The sequence below is a fragment of the Pleuronectes platessa genome, chromosome 23 (genome assembly GCF_947347685.1).
Source record: "Pleuronectes platessa chromosome 23, fPlePla1.1, whole genome shotgun sequence".
Lineage (NCBI taxonomy): Eukaryota > Metazoa > Chordata > Actinopteri > Pleuronectiformes > Pleuronectidae > Pleuronectes > Pleuronectes platessa.
In genome coordinates, this window is record NC_070648.1 from 9,032,574 (window position 1) to 9,051,479 (window position 18,906).

The 18,906-nt window shown below is 42.1% G+C and overlaps 1 protein-coding gene across 1 annotated transcript in view; it reads right to left on the reverse strand.

Annotated features, from left to right (window-relative positions):
* pcxb (pyruvate carboxylase b) overlaps window positions 1-18,906 on the reverse strand; it is a 268,140-nt gene that overhangs the window by 143,582 nt on the left and 105,652 nt on the right. The gene's annotated exons all lie outside the window — the stretch shown is intronic.

The window sequence follows — 18,906 nt, forward strand, 5'->3', positions numbered from 1 at the left end:
TGCCACTCCTTATTTCAAGTTGTAAAAAAAAAGAAAGAAAAAAAAAGATGTGAAAAGGCCAGAAACTTTGAATATTCCCCAGAGCACAAGATGAGAGTGATGCAGTTTTATTGCGGTGGAATATGTCAGTGCAGTGGTGCAGGATATCCTCAACAGCATTTGTTAATGGCTTGTTATGTGAACAATGCAATGAAAAAGACAAGCGTGGATGAACCTGCGCTTGGAAGGCACCGGCAGACGGACGAGCGAGAGGAGCAAAAAGTAAGGAGAGGAGTGAGAGACGAAGACGCTCGACTGTTCCAAACCACTTGGCAGGAGAGCAGAGGAGGGAGGAGAGGAGATGTGAAGAGGGAAGTGAGGACCGGCCAACGCCACAACATATGGGGCCCCTCGAGGGCTGGAAGGGAAAGATGAGTAGAAATGATGATTATAACAATGTTGTACCACGACGATGATACACCCGGAATATTTTCAGACAGTGCGCGCCGCCGCCAACGTTTATGACCCACAATATTTTTTCAGGATCTTGTTCGCTCTTTAGAGCTCTAAAGAGATTCTGCCCTCGCTCCTCAGGCAAATTATCCAAATACTGTATTCCCCTCAATAAATCACGAGCTACACATACACTGTAAAACAACCTCAGTAAATTGTTCTAAATAATCTGACTCGAAAAAAACAAAGCTGATTTGAGGGTTGTTACAGTGGCAGACCTATTTTATTTGACAGGTTGCATGTCTACCATCCGCTACAGCTTCTCAAAGCAGGAAAGTGGTTTTCCTTTTTACTCACCATAACAGGAGTACCAAAGAGTAACGATAGATGACATTAATGGTACCAGGTGTCACTCTGAGCATGGTGACAGGTGACAGACGGCTCGTAGTATAACAGCAAATGTGAACGGACAACTTAGCATAAGGTTGTTAACAAGTCCCTCAATTATTAATAGAAATCTAAGCAGGAATAAGAACACGCATGCAGTGCTACAGCAATATGTGGTGCAACAGCAGGAATGTAAAAGATGTTAAACTGCGTTCAGAGATCAATATATCTTAACATGAAGCTGAATAAAGAATGAATGCTCTGTATGTTTGATCCTTTTTCTTCTGTTTTTTATTACACATAAAATGGAAGCCAAGTTGAAAGAGACTCTATATTCCGCTGTAAATGTGAGTGAGCGGGGGGGGGGGGGGATCAGCACGTATGGGGCTGCTCGCAAGAGACGACACGTATATGTAATATGCTGTTTCAACTCTCAAAGCCCCAATTTCCCAGGTTGTGATTTTCATGAAGCCCCCCCGCTCGCCTTTGATTCTCAAAGCTGGAGGACGGTCATCAGAACTTCACGTGTCGCCGGAGCTCAGCTCAAAGCTCGCTGCAACAACACGCGCTGATTTGCACGGGAATAAGTCTGCGAGCTGCTCGGCATGGGATCACTCTGATTTCAATTCAAAAGAAATCGTTTTTTTTACATTTGAAGAACATCATTAGAACGGAGCACTTACAATTTTAAAGTGACTGCTGTTGTACCATTTCTCAGGGCTGGAGGTCTAAATTCACTTTAAAGTCACTTCCTTTATTATTCAAAATTATTTCTCTGGCTCTTATCGCGTTGATTACTTTAACAATGCAATCATTTTATCCATTCAATCTCTATTATTTGAAACTGAAGTATGACTGGAGAGTCTAAGTGAACTGGTCACGGACAAAATAAACAGCAATATGGTGAAAGCATTTGCATAAATATCCATGTGTTGAAATGCATTGGGCAGAAATGAGGCAGGCAGGTATAAATGGATGTGCACATAACAAAGAGCCACACGGAAAACATGTTTCCAGCTTTTAAAAATGGAGCGGTGTTGTTATGAATTGAATTCCACACTGTAAACACTCTTGTCTCGCTCGTGTCAGGAGATTAATCAAACGTGCAGCAAGACGGATGTTTGTGTTGCGCTGCTGCACAAACATATATACAAACATATATGTAGTTGATTGAAAAAAACTGTGGAGCTGTAGTTATTGGAGCGACTCAGACGGAGGTTGTTTCACAGGGAAAAAACAGAGGAAAATACATTGGATGCACAATTGAAAGGGTCCTGGATGGAGTCAATGTTTCTAAACAAACTACATCTCACTCGAACTTCTGTATGAGAGACTTTCCAGTAATTTATTCCAATTAACAAATATATTTTTGCTCGCTTTTTCTTATTAAGCCTGATTACAAGCATTTCTCTATTTATCTTAGTCCACTCTGCGGTAATGAGGGATACCACGCTATAATGATGCGCTTTTGTGAATATTAAGTATGTTCACTTTGCCTCCGGGGCTCATGAGCATATGCGACGAACGCTGTGACAGCAACACCCTGCAGCGACAAGAGGGGCGCCTTTATCTCCAGCTCAAACCCAACGAGTGCCACTAAAGATCTGGTAACCACAGAGAGACACGGAAGAAAGAAGAAAGAGAGATACTGTACAGGCTGAGCTGAATGAAAAGCCAAGTGCCGTGTTAATAATTGAAGCCAAGGTGTTAGCTTCTCTCTGCCCAGGGCGCTGTCTAACAAGAAAACCCAACTCGCTCCTCTCCCTCCCTGTCCCCATCTAAAGTCTCATCTCCAGTTCTCTGCCACTGTCCAGATTGTCCCAGGTAATAATAACTTCTGCACGAAAGATGCAAAATGGTCTCGCTGACACACACATGAACTGACAGGGTCCTCTAATTTATTGCCCTACACACTCATTCACACACAATACTGCCGTCCTTCTGTTTGTCTGCAGTAATCAACTCTTATCCGTCTTGTTTTCCTGTAGATTCATCAGTACTGCAGGGGTACACAAACACATGTACACAACATGTACTTGAGTCAGGGATCTAGTGTCCAAGTGGTGACTTTGCACTGAGGATCTCATTGTGTTTACCACTGGTTAGGTAATCAGGTTGTTTCTCCTGTCACCGTCTACAACCCCTGTGGCTTTATCTCTGCTTGAAGCATAATGCACTCCTCCACTCCCTCTGCAGCATTCACTGTACTTCAGTGCTGTTTGTTTTTTGACAACGTATGAAGGAGTGCTGGTCGGCCACAGGCACATTACACATCCACGCTGTCTGGGCGGCTGTTCCGAGAAAAAAAGCAAAACGCTTCTGCTCGGGAACTCAGTGGATTTTCCCGACTGGAGCCCATGAATCTTCAAGACTGTCAAAACGGCTTCTCGATGGGTTTCAAGGGCTCAGGTCATAAAACATACTGAGTGAGGTAGAAAGTGGCAAATCGGGAAAAAACTGAAAAGCCAACGGCATGAAAAGTTTCACTTGGCCACACTGATATGTGGGCATACAAAAAGGCAAGAACACAGAGTGGGGGGGAAGATACCCTGCAGGTGTATTTGAACATTTATTTTAGGAAGGATTAAACGTGTTATTCTGATGTACACATACTTTTGGAAACTGTACTATCGGTGATTTGTAGCTTTAATCCAACAATATTGAGATAAACTTCATATGAATCAACAACAGGAGAGTCTATGTGCTGCAACTCTTCACAGGGATAAATATGACACTTGTGTTGTGAGTTATATCGAAACACAAGAGATGACTCTCAATACAAAATGAGAGGAATTTCATCTCCCAGTCTTCATTCGAGGAGCTCGAGTCCTGACATTGCTTTCATAGTGTGCAATACTTCCTTTCATTTCTAAACTGACATGAGTTGAAGACTCTTAGTATAAACATATAAAGAGTATGGGCCAATAGAACTGCTTCAGATAACTTTAACGGGGAACTATATTTAAATACATTTGACAGGTTAAAAACAGTTTTCAGAGCACAGCTATTCAAGAAAACGCATCTTTCCTGAATGAATACGTTTCCGTTAGGGTCATTTTGTTGTGTAGCAACTTGATGCTGGCTGTAAAACCAAAAGAATATACTGAAAGATACAAAAAGATTTCTTTTGATTTTCTATTAGTGAAATTTCAATATCATACAGGTGCAATCTTGTAACACTGTATACATTCTTTTCAAACTCTATACTATGCATTTATATTGAATTTTACTTATTTATAATAAGATATAATATAACTTTAACATGAGTCAATTTTTCTGTCGCCCTTTAAAATTAAATGTCCGCATAGAGGGACTTATAAAGGGTTATGTTATCTTATATTATTGAGTAAGGGTTAGATGAACCAGAAGTTGGGTGGTAATTCTCTGGGGTTAGAAATTCGTATTCATTGGTCAATTGTTAATATAAAGAAATACAGACTATTGCCACTTTAAGATCAGTTATATATTCTAATTATGTATTATTTATTGAATCGTTAATATTAAAGACATATCTCGTCTGGTGGGGGAATCATGCGTTGACCTACATTATTTCATGCACATTCGCACTGGAGTCTTTTATTATTAATTGCCGGTCGTCTCTGGAACTCTACGTTTCCACTGTGAGATTTAAGTGTGGAAATGTTTAATTTCAAAATCGATTCAACTCAGTCAGACTTGTACCGGACCAATCACTGAGTGTTTCGATGACAAACGACCCACCGCCTCGCCAGACTCAACAGCATTTGGTCGATATATGAAATGTGCTTTTAAAGACCTTTCAGTACATTGCTGCCTGCTTACTTATCAGAGAGCCGGGTAAAAACAATTGCTCAGAGAAATCGAGTAGAATAACCTTGATTCGGGCTCTTAAGTGATTTCTACCAATAGCTGAACGAGATCCTTGTTACTTTCTAATCCCATTTAGGAGCTGTAGCACGGTAATGGCTCGGATCCTCAGGCTCCTTAAGTGCACCCATGACCAGATTTCACAGTTAGCTTGCTTTTATAATAACTCTCCAAGACACTCTCCGGGCCATTCACCATTTAGTTCATCTCTCCTTCTATTCACGTCTCTTATATCCCTCGTTTCTCCGCCTCCCGAACCGCTCACCTCCTTACTGACTTTCACCTCCCTCTCAGTGCGGCTGCTCGCCTATTTCAGTTCCCATTCTCTCTCCACCAGGTTTTGTTTACATACAGAGTTGAAAGAGGCAGCACACATCCACTGGGAGCTACTGTATGGGGGGGGGGGGGCACACTGTGTTCAAGCTCTACGTAAGAAGCAGAAAGACAGAAAGTGACAGCAATATCCCAGCTCCGACTGATAGCATATCAATTAGAGAGGAAGAGGAGCAGACGGCGAGGCAGAGGCGCGGGGAGGTAAAGAGAGTTATGAAAGGGAAAGAAACAAAAACAACACAGGGAGAAGAGGAGAGAAGGGGATGTAAGTGCCATGTTAATGTTTGAAGCCGAGCTGCGTGGATGAGTCATGGCAGGGAGAGTGGTTGTAGGTGAGGGAGGTGAGGGAGGAGGAGAGAGACGGGGAGGACAGAGGCGATGAAGAATACAGTTTGATTGCAGGTAATTGCTTTTGGCTACAAAATCCCAGTGCTTCAAACAGTAGCGCTTTACACTTTGTTCCATCGTGAAAACTTTATGGTTTTTGTACTTTTTCTCTGCGCTCAGACGAAGCTGGTGTAATCTGCATGAGGCCCAATATCACAACCAGTGACAGAATGGTTTTCATTAAAAAGTTTTTGGGGGGCGTTGGCAAACCACGCCACAAGAGGAACCTCAAACACAAACAGAAATAAAAGCCTACTTTAAAATCCCATTTTGAATCATTTGACACAGATTCAAACTTCATAATGTGGTCACCACTTTAAAAAAGGACTCAGAAGCATCTTCCTACTTTTTCCTTCCACGGCTAAATGCGTAAGTGGGTTGACTCCCGAGGAATTTGCTGATAGTTTGGCCCAGGAAAAATCTGGCCATCTCCTGAAATGAATAACTTAAGTGTCTAACTGGCTCCCTGGAATGACTGGGACGCATGTCTGTGTCATGTAGCTGCAGCGTGCTGAATTGTTGGTCCAAGCCCCCTGAGCCAGTTTACCACAATTTCCAATAAGGGAAATTGATGTTCTATATCCTTTACCATATCAAAACAAACGGTTAATTTGAGATTCATGGGATTGTTTCTCTGGGTGTTCATAGTATTTGATTTTTTCTGGTTCTAACAGAGGACCCTGCATATAGAAAATTCCAGCACAGTAAAAACCTTTTTGTCAAGCTGAATTAAATCCTACAGTTCCCAATGATATCAGACAGTAATAAATCTTGGGTCAAGGACATTCTCTGAAGTCTAAAGTGTGGGGATAACAGGGGACACGTTCAGTGTCTGCAGCTCAGGGACCAGATAAAAGTCTTACAAGAACAAAAGGTTCTCACTTCTGCTATTAATACTCACACATCTACTTACTTTGAAAACCAGTGCAATATGAACTTAAGTTTCATGAGTCTGCAGTGGAGTCAAAAGGAGAGACACCTTTAATGGGAGAGTGGTATCAGACTGGGGGGAGAGAAAAGCTGAAGGATATGTAGAACACCACGAGAGGGGGAAACCATTGGAAATACTTATTACAACTAGAATTACTGTACCACCCTGTAGTTGTTTCAGTTTCAGTCTACATACATTTGTTTTCCAGACAAGTATGAGGTCACCATGACCTTCACCTAATCTGACCATTATTCTTTGATTCTGTGGGAGGTGACTGTGACCAGGACACCTGACCGTCCAAATCGAAACCATTTCATCTTTGAGTCCAAGTTAACATTTCTTCAAAATTTAAAGAAATTCCCCTCAAATCCTTCTTGAGATATTGTGTTTACAGGAATGGGATGAATGGAAGCTAAACCTGAAATCATAATGCCTCTGGCGACTGGCTGTCGCTTGCAATGGGAAAATAAAAAACAACATATTGGTGAGTTCTGCTGGAAGATGTGATCATTCAGTAGAAACTTTGCAGGTCGTGTGAAAATAACTGGAATAAAGATTCATTTTTCAGCTCATCTCTTGAGATTCCACACGACTGACGCCGCCCACACACCCAGAGTGTCCTACAGAATCCTCTTATCTACACAAAGTCGACGGTCTTCAGAGAGACTGTCGACTTAGTTATGCATTATTAGCAGCTTGGCTCAGCACATGAGGCTGTTAATCCAGCCAACAGATGGGAAACAAAGTTGACCATCAACTAGTGAGGGGCAGAAAGAGAGTGCGAGCAGTCTGTGCAACATGTCTTTGTTTGTGTGAAGACTATAAGCATTTAATTTCGACATCTATACATATACAGCCTATATATATATATATATTCCTCCTTGTTTATCATCTGTCTTTTCCTACTGGATTTATTCATCACCAAACTGTCACCTATGTGAAACTGTAGGCTACGAGCATCGATCTGCTCAAATATTGAATGCCACACACGAAAGCACATGTGCACAGAGTTCCACTTTGATTCAAATCATAACAGGAGCCTCCCCTGTGAATACATAGCTTCACTATATCCTGGTGACAAATATTTTCAGCTGTTCTAACTGGTTACCAACTTGCTGACTGGAGGCACATCTTTCTGGCTGTGATAAAAAGTCAATGCCCTTCTTCTCCAACCCTCCCAATCGCTCCCAGAGCTCGAAACAAGGGAGCCGTGACTAATCCGATTGTAATAACAGAGTTAACTACCGGTCCTTTGCCTCGGTAATAATTGAGGACACCAAGGTGAATTCAATTTTGTAGCAAATTTAGACACTTTTTAACCAGATGAGTTCTATTCTGTCCCGGAGTAATCAGTTGGAGTAAGGCAGAGCCTGAGAAAAGCAGGAGGATGCTTTCCAGCCATAGTCCATTAAAAGTTGACCTCAGTGGTTTTATTGCAACATACACCATCAGGTTGCTCAAAGATCTCGGAATCCACAGACAAGCCCGGCACCAGACCGTAAAAGGAACATCAGAGAGTAAAGAACGCTACAGCCAGTGGCTCTGGGTCAGGAGGAAAGACCCCAACTGGGCCCGAGCCATTAGGAGCACACAGAGGGCCAATCAGCCTGTCTTAGAAGTAGGTGTCTTGTGATGAAAGGCCGGAACACTCCATGACACAAAAGTAAAGACTTGATGGTGCATCCCTAACATCCCTTAGCGAATATAAGCTGGTGGTTTGCAACGAACCATCAAGCTAATGCCGAAGAACTTCAAAAATACAAATGATATTCACCATCTCGTCCTGTGTTCTAAATGAAAAACTTGAAAACCGCGACGTTACATGATGAACTAACTGGAGAAACACTCGGTCGAGTAAACATCGTCCCCCCTGTTGTTTCCACCTCTGAGGCTCTGCTGCCTCTTTATTATCTGGGGCTGTACTTGACATGTGCTTGTCACAAAGCTGGCACCGCTGTCGCTCAAGTCCCCGAATCCAAAAAGACAACCGCACCGGCCCTCTCCTTCCATTTCAATTTCCCTCCTATCCTTTCAATTTCACCTTCATTTCCTGTCTGGATCCAGGGCCAATTTTTTCTTCTTTTTTTTTTGTCATTCCACCCTATCTCACAAAACCATTATCTGCCTCACTCTCCCTCGTCCTCCCGCTCGGTGTCTGACTCCCCAGGGTTTCCTCAGGCTTCATTTATACTTTCATTCTTACTTCATTTAAAAGAAGACATTCTGCTTCCTTTCCTTGCTCCGTGTCTTGGTGTTCATTTCTCCGTCTGTCCTCTGGATCCCGCTAATCACCACCACCAGTGCACTTGCAGGCCAAGGCCCAACATGTCTGCACGTGTGTCCTAAATAACAAAACCATATTTTCAACCAGGTGCGAACTGCTTTGATTCTCTCAGCTTTCGAGACACGTGCACGCTCGCTGCAGCACGTACACAAGCCCTCCTTTTAGTCCCTTGTTGCCTTTCATCACAAGGCTCTCTTTTTTTGATATCCCACTAAATTGGCTTCTCCTTTCAATCCCTGACAGTGTGTGTGAGTGTGTGTGCACTCCAGACCGAGGTATAATGACCCTAATGAGCAATAGAGGATCTCTGCTGCTCTCCAGTTTTTTCCTCCTTTTCATTTTCTCCCGTTTTCTCGCCCTCTGAATTTTCTAATCAATTATCGCTCATTCTGCCTTGCCTCCACTCCTCCTCAGAACGCTCTTTAATCCCCCCCCCCCGGTGCGATTCTCCTTGGCTCCCCTCTCATCGCTGCTCTTTTGCTCTGCCTCCTTTCATTTCCCCTCCACTCCAAGCCTCCCCTCTCATCGCCCCGTTCTCCACCTGCCACCGCTTTTGCTTGAATCATCCTTTTCCTGCCCTCCCTCCCATCACATCGACTCTCATTACAGATCTCTCTTCTAACGCAGCCACTACCCGACTCTTCAGATATAAGTGGGGGGGGGTGAAAAACAAACGGCTGTAAATGCACAGCTGTAAAAAAAAAAAAAAGAAGGTTATAGTCTAAGATGCTCCTGTGTTGTCTGTTGCATAAAACAGTGACACAAACATGTGATCAACACACTCGCACATGGCACAGATGCCTGCTGTCTGCCCGCCCACCCACACAGTCACTCGTATCGCTCATGCAGTATTAAACATCAGTGTAACCATTAGAGTCGGTGGCAACCAGATGTCAGCGATGGCACTACAAGCTGTTTTGGGGCTTTGGAGGTGCGACGGTTGAATGGACACGCACACACACACACACGCACACACACACACACACACACACAGACACACAAAAGTTGTCTAGATTTGGATGGACCTCCAGCCTCGCGGCACACGCTGGTTCAAGATGAGCTACATGCTCGAACTACGAATGTACAAGATTTGGAGATGTGGACGGAGGGATACAAACAAATCCCCCTCAGCCATCTGGAGGATGTCACCATGCAGCCATGTTCCAGATGTCTGGGCCTAGGAACAGTGATGTCTCAACTCCATGACACCGCTCCGTCCAGGAAAAAAGACAATTCGGCTTAATCAAAGATTCATCACCTAGGGGAAACTGTTGATTGGTTCAGGTTTAAATATTGAAAGCTTGCCGAGTGTCCTCACGAAGCATTACATGCAGCGAGAGCTATGTGATGTCATAGCTCTACCTGAATTATACCCATTTGCTTTTAAATCTCCGGTTTAACTCCAACATTTCACGTCCACATCTCCGCTACATCCTATAATCTGCAGCCATGAAGTGGGATAACATGTGTATTTGCTTAATCTCAATAATTTACTGTATGCAAGCACATGTTATGACATTCCCATCAGCCTGCTTTGTATTTGTGTTAATTAGCGATATGAGAATGCTAATACGCCAAAGTGGGGCACATGGTAAACATTATCTGCAAATGTTTGCATTACAATTGCACTGTGCTGAGATAATTCAAGTTAAAGCACTACGGAGCCTCTTTACAGACAGAAGAACTAACACAGCCGTTACTAAAACTGTGACAAATATTAATTATATGAAAAATCATCAGCTCTGTCATGCACCATGTGTAATTCCCACACAAAGTCACAGATACAGGTAGAGTTGTTGCATTTTCTACCAGCCCGTCTTTTTTTTTTAAACAAAATGATTTTTATTTCTGCACCTGGCACTTCTCCCCCTGTGGCAGACGCCTTGTCCATCGCTCTGGCTCATCTAGATTCCTGACTCTCCCTTCTGGCACAACCACAGAAGTTCAAACCATCTTTCAACTTTCATCTGTGCTGCCGTGTCACTCCCCGTCTTCCTCCCCGTGACAAGGCCAAATATTTCCCCGGGGCTGCGCCTATTTCTCACCTCACCCTAAAAAAAAAAGTTCTTCCTCTTTAATTTCACCAACTTTTTTTCTCCACAGTTCATTGAGTTACCTGTTGGGTGTGTGTTTTATATACTACACCACATAAAGCAAGCTGTATGGAATAACAGCAAGAGCTACACGCCTTTTTTTTTAACCACGTTACATACAAGGTCGCATAAAATATTTACATGAGATGCAAGCAAACTGGGTTAATGAGCCACCAACGTCTTAGCCTCCATGATCAATATTCATGTGTGAAACTTTGAAGGTAATTACCGACACAATAAGCCGAGTACTTGTCAGTCGTTTGATTTTGCAGTGTTCTCATCAGCCGCTCATCCAATCGACCTCAAACTCCTCCTGTGTGTTACTGAGGATTCAAGGAGTTTTGAGGTAGCTGATGTCGAGCATGGATTTCCCCAGAAAACGACTGTAGCTGTAAAACCTTGAACTGGATCATTTAAAGTTTGGGAGTCTTTTAGACAGAGACCCAAGCTCGGCCAATTGGAAATGTCTCATCACTTTTTTTTTATCATCGCACAAGCTTGATATATTAGTTTGAACCAGTAGAGTTCAACAGCACTACAAATTACAGCCCCAAAAATGACCATTAAAATAAATCACCTCCTCTCTCAAACATATTCAGTAAAAACCACAACATTATAATCCTCATTAAGAGGATTTATTACAGGCCTGTTGTATTGGAATATATTTTTTTTTAATCTAGGTGTGATTTAACGTGCCAAAGCAACATTTTTAAATGTCCCGGGATCGCGTTCTGATCCCAATTACACATCTGAAAAATTAGGTCTATTGTTATGATGAGTGCATCATCACAGAACTTCTGTATCTATTAGATGACATGAGGAGATGATGGCATAAAATATGTTTTTATAAGGAGATAACAAGAACTGCTTAAGGAAAGACTCCAACACATAAAGGGTCTCATCAGCTCATGATAAAAATGACAAAACAAACCCCTGTGTTAAATTACAAAACCACACACACACAAAATGATGATGTTTAATACTTGAATTAGCCAAATGAGTAATGTTTTTAAGCAGAAAAATCATAAATTGTTTAATAACAACATGCTGTCATTGGATTGTAGTAAAGCAACTTACTGTACGGTGTTTACAGAATTTCAATGCGCTCCTAAGCAATACATCTGTAATTTGAATGCATATTGCTAAATGGCTCGACTCAATACGTCAACTTACTTTCACAACACCATCAAAAAGCTGAGCTCACTCTTGAGAATTTAATTATCATGAACATACACATTTTGTGCAAACTGGGAAACTTATAAATGAAACAGATCTTTTAATTAACACCCAACAGACTGTACTGTGAGCAACACACTGGTTTTCAATAATGCGTTGTGCATTTACGTTTTAAAATACTTTCTTTGCAAACATGTTATTTCCTGACAAATGTTGCTGACAGTAGTTTGACAGTTTCTTTTTGAGTACATTTTGCTTGACTGCAAATCAATCTCAAACTATTTCAAATTTATACACTGCCAGAAACCAGCGGTGATGTTTTTTGCCTAGAAGTAAGGAAAAATAATAAAACATTCTCTTATCCAATGTATATTTTACGATATGAAATTCAATATTACTGCAGTATTGAGATCCAGAGGTCACGATACAATTTTATATAGATGGGGGACAGTGTTCACTATCAAAGATTAAGTTAACACGATGGAAAAACTAAAATGCAGCAAGAGAGATGCTTCACCTGCCCTGCACGCAGTCTTAAATATGCAATGAGTGCTGCATTATTAACATGTTTCAGTATAAGAAGTTTTAACTTTTAAAACAGGTGAACGTCCACTTATAACAATTTTATCATTTTTTCGATCAATAGTAATTATCAGAGGGATGAAGGGCAGCAGAAATAAGTACACATCAATATTGCCGCAGCTAAATGAAATCCTAAGACCTGATAAGCATTACATATTTATTTTCTGGGCATATGTGTGTTGTAGCTCTTAATATCAGTGCTGTAGAAGAATGTGTAATTATAGCCTGAAGCTGCAATATGCGGGTTCTGACCCCTTTGTGCTCAACAGAGAGAAGCGGCTCAATCGGCATAAATGAAGTCCCCGAGCAGGAATGAGCAGGAGATGGACACTGAGCGAGGTCACTTCAGCCGGTTAAAGACCTGGTTACAACAATCACACCAATTTCACTCCTTCATCTCCTCTTCATCACATGAGAAGGAAACTTAGTGTGTACGGTCAGGAGATGGAACTAGATGTTAATCAGTGTCGACCTGAGGCCTCTTAACTTATGAGCAGAGTCGCCACCTATCCACCAATCAATAAGTCACATCAGGTTCTGGTTAATACTCGCCTCCAGACCACGTCCACTTGGTTTTTAAAGACCTCTGGGTTCCTATATGGGTCGCTCTCAAAATGCTCCGGGTAGCCCATTTCCAACCAAGGCATGAATTTCCCTCGGGATCAATAAAGTATCTATTCATTGATGAAAGTATCTACTGAGATTCATGATGATTAAAAAAAAATTCTCTATTAGAAGCATGATTCACTAAGCCCCACCATTTGTGAACACATATGCATAAAGCAAGATTACAAAAGAAACTACTCAACCGATTCCCGTGAAATAATGTCAAAAGTGAGTCAAGATCTAAGGAGGAATTTATTATATTTATTTTCGGATCTGTTACGCTCGACGAATCCATTTTCTTTTTACTCCTGAGAGAATAATTAAATTCAGACGCGTTATGTGACTGATATTTATCAGTGTGTGCAATTTGATATAGATCCAAATGAAAATCTGGATCCAGTGAATTTAGATGTGGTTTCCTAAGGGGACTGATGCTCTCTGGGTGCCAGGCTAGTTTACAGAAAGGCTTGGCCAGAATCCAAAAGCTTTTATTCACTTCACTGTTTGCATAAGGCTTAAACTTTGACCTAGTTGTGACCTTGATCTTCTTCGGATTTGAATGAATATATCTATATAAAAATTGTGCAGGTCCAGACCCTAACTGCAGCCAACTTGCCATGGTCTGGATTAAAACCGCCTGAGTTATCGCTGAGTGTGAGACGCCAGAGACTACAGCCCGCCTGTGTAATGAAACTGAGTGAAAGACTGGAAGCTACTGCAGGACACTGATGCATTTTTAATCACGTGGACACGCTGCACATTTATCATTTAATCAGGACATTTTGTGAGACATGCGAGGTAACTTCACCGGAGCTCACCTGCCGTCGCTCTAGGTCCCTGTCCTAGTCTCTCTTTCAGGCACACACACACAAAGTATAAAGAGAGGGAAATTAACACTCAGATTTGAAGTGGCATGTGGTCAGCCAAATGTACACCTGCCAGTTTTGGCCTCCGGGACTGCACTCATGTTGTCATTTGCCTAAGCAAGCGAGAAACAACAAAACAACGTGTACCAATGTGATGCCATTAGCGAGCGAGGGAAGAGGTGACAAGGGAGGGGTGGGGGGGGGACTGAGGAAGAAGAAGACAGAGAGTGGAATTTAGATGAAGACTAAATCGAACAAGTAGATGGGAAGGAAAAAAACAAATACAGAAGAGTAACATGCAAGGTGCATGACTGGGTGCTCTGCATGGTTTACGTTATATCACATAACAACCAAACATGGCTGACCGACCGTCATCTTTCCCTCTGCCTCCACTTTCTATGCATTCTCTCCCCCCCCCCCAACGGTCTATACCAAGCACAGCATCCATTTCTGGCTAAGTAGGTCACTACACCTCCACTGCTCCTTCCCTCCTCGTCTCTCCTCCCCACCTTTGTTGCAGCATCTTTACTCTCACTCCACGTCTCCGCCACCTGCCCCTTCCTACCCACTTCATTTCCATCCCACTTTCCATTTTTGCTGTCTGTGGATTTCACTGTTTGTTTCATTTTAGCACGTGTGGGTTTTACTTCAGGCACGTGTTCCCCAGTCGAGGACACATCGATAAACTCGAGGCCTTTATTCGGAAAACAAGTAAACAAAGAATTGATTGATTGATTGATGACTTAACCTTCTCGAACCCAATTTACACTTTGATTGTTCCATTGCAATTTCTCACTGAACAGCCAACGCAACTCGCCGACGCAATAAAAACATTCCATTTTCCTCAAGCACAACAGCAGCTTTAGCGTTTTCTTAAATATCCCTGAATGGACATTCAAATTATCACATGTATTCTGTTAGGGCGTCAGTATTGGGAAATCAAAATGTCTATATTCTCAAAGACTATTGAGCATAAATACCAGGAGCAAATGGAAACTTAAGTTTAAGATTTGGTTACAAATGAACAAAGACAAGTGACCGTGACCTAAAACAGAAGAGAGAGGGTATAAAGGGGAGAGTTGGAGCATCAGGCCTGGTTTTAAATGATAAATATGTAGAGGCTGCCGGTTTGATGATTTAAAAAAAGAAATAAAGAGCGTCACTAATTAATCAAACTCTCAAACTCATCCATCATAATGAAAAAGTATCCATGAAAGGTGATTAACAGTCCAAAAATAATGAAATTCTTTTAAATGGTTTCATTGCCCGGAATTTATTTTGCATGTTTCATTTGTCTCTGTCTTGCGTGTCTAATAAGTGTTACACTTGATTCAGGACGTAAAATATTAGAGACGCAGGTTTTCATAAATGCATTTCTTATTAACCAGCTGCAGTTTTCTTTTTTTATCTACACTACCTTAAAAAGGTGCTAAGCACAGGTACTGACCCCTGTGCTCTTTGCTATTATTCTGCAGGAATAAGTCCCGCCATTATAAATCAAGTCGATGTATATGATTAGCATTTTACCCCTTTTAAGTGAAGGTACTTATGAAGATGGATTGCAGTTATATTAAGCCTTTACAGCTTCCAGTGACCACATGCAGTAGTAATGTTTTTGCAGCTCAAACAGAAACTGTCCAATGTGGATGAAGGTGCAGTTGCGGTCTGATTTTCTTTTGGGTGAACAGGTTCAATTCACTCGCTTTGTCTAATTTTCTCAAATCCTGATCCACAGCGATCACAAATGAGATTGCACCTTCCCCCCGTCAAGCTTGAAGCCTATCTATCACTTCTCTCCCTCCACTCTCACCTCCTCCTCCTCCTTCTCCTCTCCCCTGACCATACTGAGTTCAGCTGTTTCAGTGTTAAGCCGAGCTGAACTGGCAGAGACTTGCAGGTCTCTGATACATGACAGACAGAGAAACAGAGCAAAGTTGAAGGACGATGCGAGAGGCGTAAGGGGAATTGACAAAGAAGGCCGAGGTGAAGTGGGATGTAGCCTAGTTCAGCTCAAATAGTGGCAGCTGAAGCGGGGAAAGTCGTGCGAGGTGGGAGAAGGAGACTTAAAGGAGAGAGTAACATGGATGGATGAGGGGGGGGATGCAAATAGGAGGAGAAAAAGAGGAAAAATAAGACTCACAATTGTGAAATCAAGCAGCTGTTCGAGAGGGGGGGGTACGGCTTGGGCGGGAATGATGCAGTTTTGTGCACATTCATCAAATTTCTGTGTAAAATGTTGGTACAAGCTGTTTAACTGGCTGCCATCCCCCCTTCATTAAATCAGTGCACCCGGTGGGACGGAGCAACTGGGAAAATTAGAGAGCGAGAGCAAAGTTCAGGAGGAGGATGCTGCTTCTCTACTCCGCCTCAAAGGAGGATTAACTGGAGCTTTGAGTCAAAACATCAGCCTCATCATCTATTTTTCAACGTGTACTTTGGTAGAAACTCGACCGTGTTTCGAATCAAAGTGTGTATTGGAAATGGTAAAAGGTTGTGGGAGGGAGGCAGACACAAAGATGGTGACAGCGGACGCAAGGTGACTAGAACCAGCTCTGTCGAGTCAAAAAGAGCAAACAACCTATGCACTGCTCCACCACACATATTTGTGAGATCTGATGAGTAGAGGAGAAGTCGCAAAGAGCTGCAACGGGGTACCGACCCCATTAGAATGCATCCAATACCCCATTTTTGTTTTAACTTTTCAGACGCTGACATTTACCCCTCTCTGCTTTTTAAGCACTGGTGTGTCTGCTCTTCCCTCTGCAGAGTGCCCATCTCCTCAGGTGCTGCTGCTGCTCTCCTCTTAATCCTCTGCCATCGCCTGTGTCTCCAACCCACCACCTCTGCTGAGTTCCAACCCGCTCTTTGACCTCTGCGTCTCCAACTTGCCTTCTGTGAGTCACCATCACTCCAACATCCTCTACAGGGCGAGCTCTCCTTTTCTCAGTCTCATCCCTCTCAACTGGTATTTGGATCGTACTGTATAAAATCTCTTTTACAACCCACATGGTGACACTTTATACTCTTAGCCCGACAGCTGGATGCCCCCACCACCCAGGACAGTTTTCACAATCATGTCAGGTGACCATGACCTTTACCACTCAAATCTAATCAGTTGAAGGGATTCTCTTGAGGTGGTCTTTAGATAACGAGGCAAAAAAAAAGTTTTGTGAGGTCACAGCAACCTTGAACTTTGACCTTTTATCACATCATTTTCAAGTTCAACTGAATATTTGTAGCAAATTTGAAGAAATTCCCTGCAGGTGCTCTTGAGATATTGAGTTCTCGGGAACAAAAACCTGCTTTTAAGGCCACAGTGACCTTTGATCGTTGAATTCTAATCAGTCCATCTATGATTCCACATCAATACTTGAACCATATTTGAAAAAATTCCCTTAAGGCGCACTTAAGAGATTGCATTCACAGTGTTCACAGACGTAGAATCTAAAAACATAAAACCTCTGGCCACTGACAGTAAACAGCACTGAGGCATAACAAAAAACAAACTTTCATCCAGCCTTTCTTCTTCTTTCCAAAATGTGTTTTCTTTTCTATCCACTCAATCATCTAAAGCATTATTTAAATTGTTGTTCTCTTTGAATGATTCCAAACTAGCAAATCTATTTGAATTGGATGACATTGGAGATTTGCTCACACGCAGATAAGCACCCTGATTTTATGCAAACAAACACAAAATACATTTTCAACTTGCCTTATTTTGCCCATGACCCCTCTGACTCTTTCCACCACTCTCACAAACACACATTGTGCTTCTATCTTAGTGAGAACACTCACTGACAGAATGCACACTGCAGCCCTTAACCCCAACCAGAACCATCACAACTGAAAGCCCAACTCCAGCCCTGACCCCTATACTTATTCCTTTAAGGTTGTGTACGGAACAGCCAACATGTCCTCGATTAATAAAGGTTTTGATCTCAAACTGGTCCTCACATTGACACACATTGACACACACGCACATACTACAAAGAGTGGTGAATTAATGAGCTACATTCTTATCAGTGAAACTAATTAATTAGCGTGTGATGCAGCTTAGTGAACTGGTTATGGATGATGTAACGGATAGGCGTGCGCCCCTGTGTGAGTAAAAGACCGGATATTTGTGTGTCTGCCGTGATGTTAACGCGCCTGATGTGTGGGCATGTCCTTGTGCGTGAGAGTTTCCATGTCCCTTTATTTTCTAACAAGGACAAAAGCACGTTGATCATTATGCCAAAGCCTTGATCTTCCCACTGCGGTTATGTATCATGCATCACAAAGATTTCCCTTCATATCTTTGCCTCCTTCTCATTGTGGCGTCCCGGCAGCTTCATTTCTGTCTCTAATCAGAGCTGCAGCAAGATCCACTCAGGAGTGCGAGTGCATCACACTCTCAAAAACATATAGAACCGTTTTCACCCCCGATCCATTTCCAGTGGATTTCTCTCATTCTCCTGTTGTGATTCAGTGACCATGTGAGCACTGCCATGTCAACCACATTGTTCATCGTTTGCATGAACAGATAAACCACAATTATAGTCTTGTTCATAGTTGTGCAGAATATAACAGTTTTTGTGCATTTTAATGCAAGTTTCATTTCAATATTTGTTAATAATAAATGAGACCATGCAGAGAAGCCATTGTTTCGATTATAAGATGATTGAGAATGATAAATTACCCAAGATCATATTTTCTTCTTGAGTTTGTAATCCTGCTGTGCATATTTGAATCTTTCACTCTCCTTGACAGGGATTGTGCCACCTGTTGCTTGATCCTAGCTTCAAGCCAGAGACATTGTTTTCCTTTTGAAGACGAAAAATAACTGATGAGCAATGGCTGCGGACAAATATATAAAATAAATCAACAAATTAACTTGAACTGAATACAGGAGGAAGTTGCTTTACTTCTACTAATTCAAAAAGGAAAACTTTGGAAACATCTGTGTCTGAAAAAACAAACTAAAATTCTGTCTCTGATATGAAA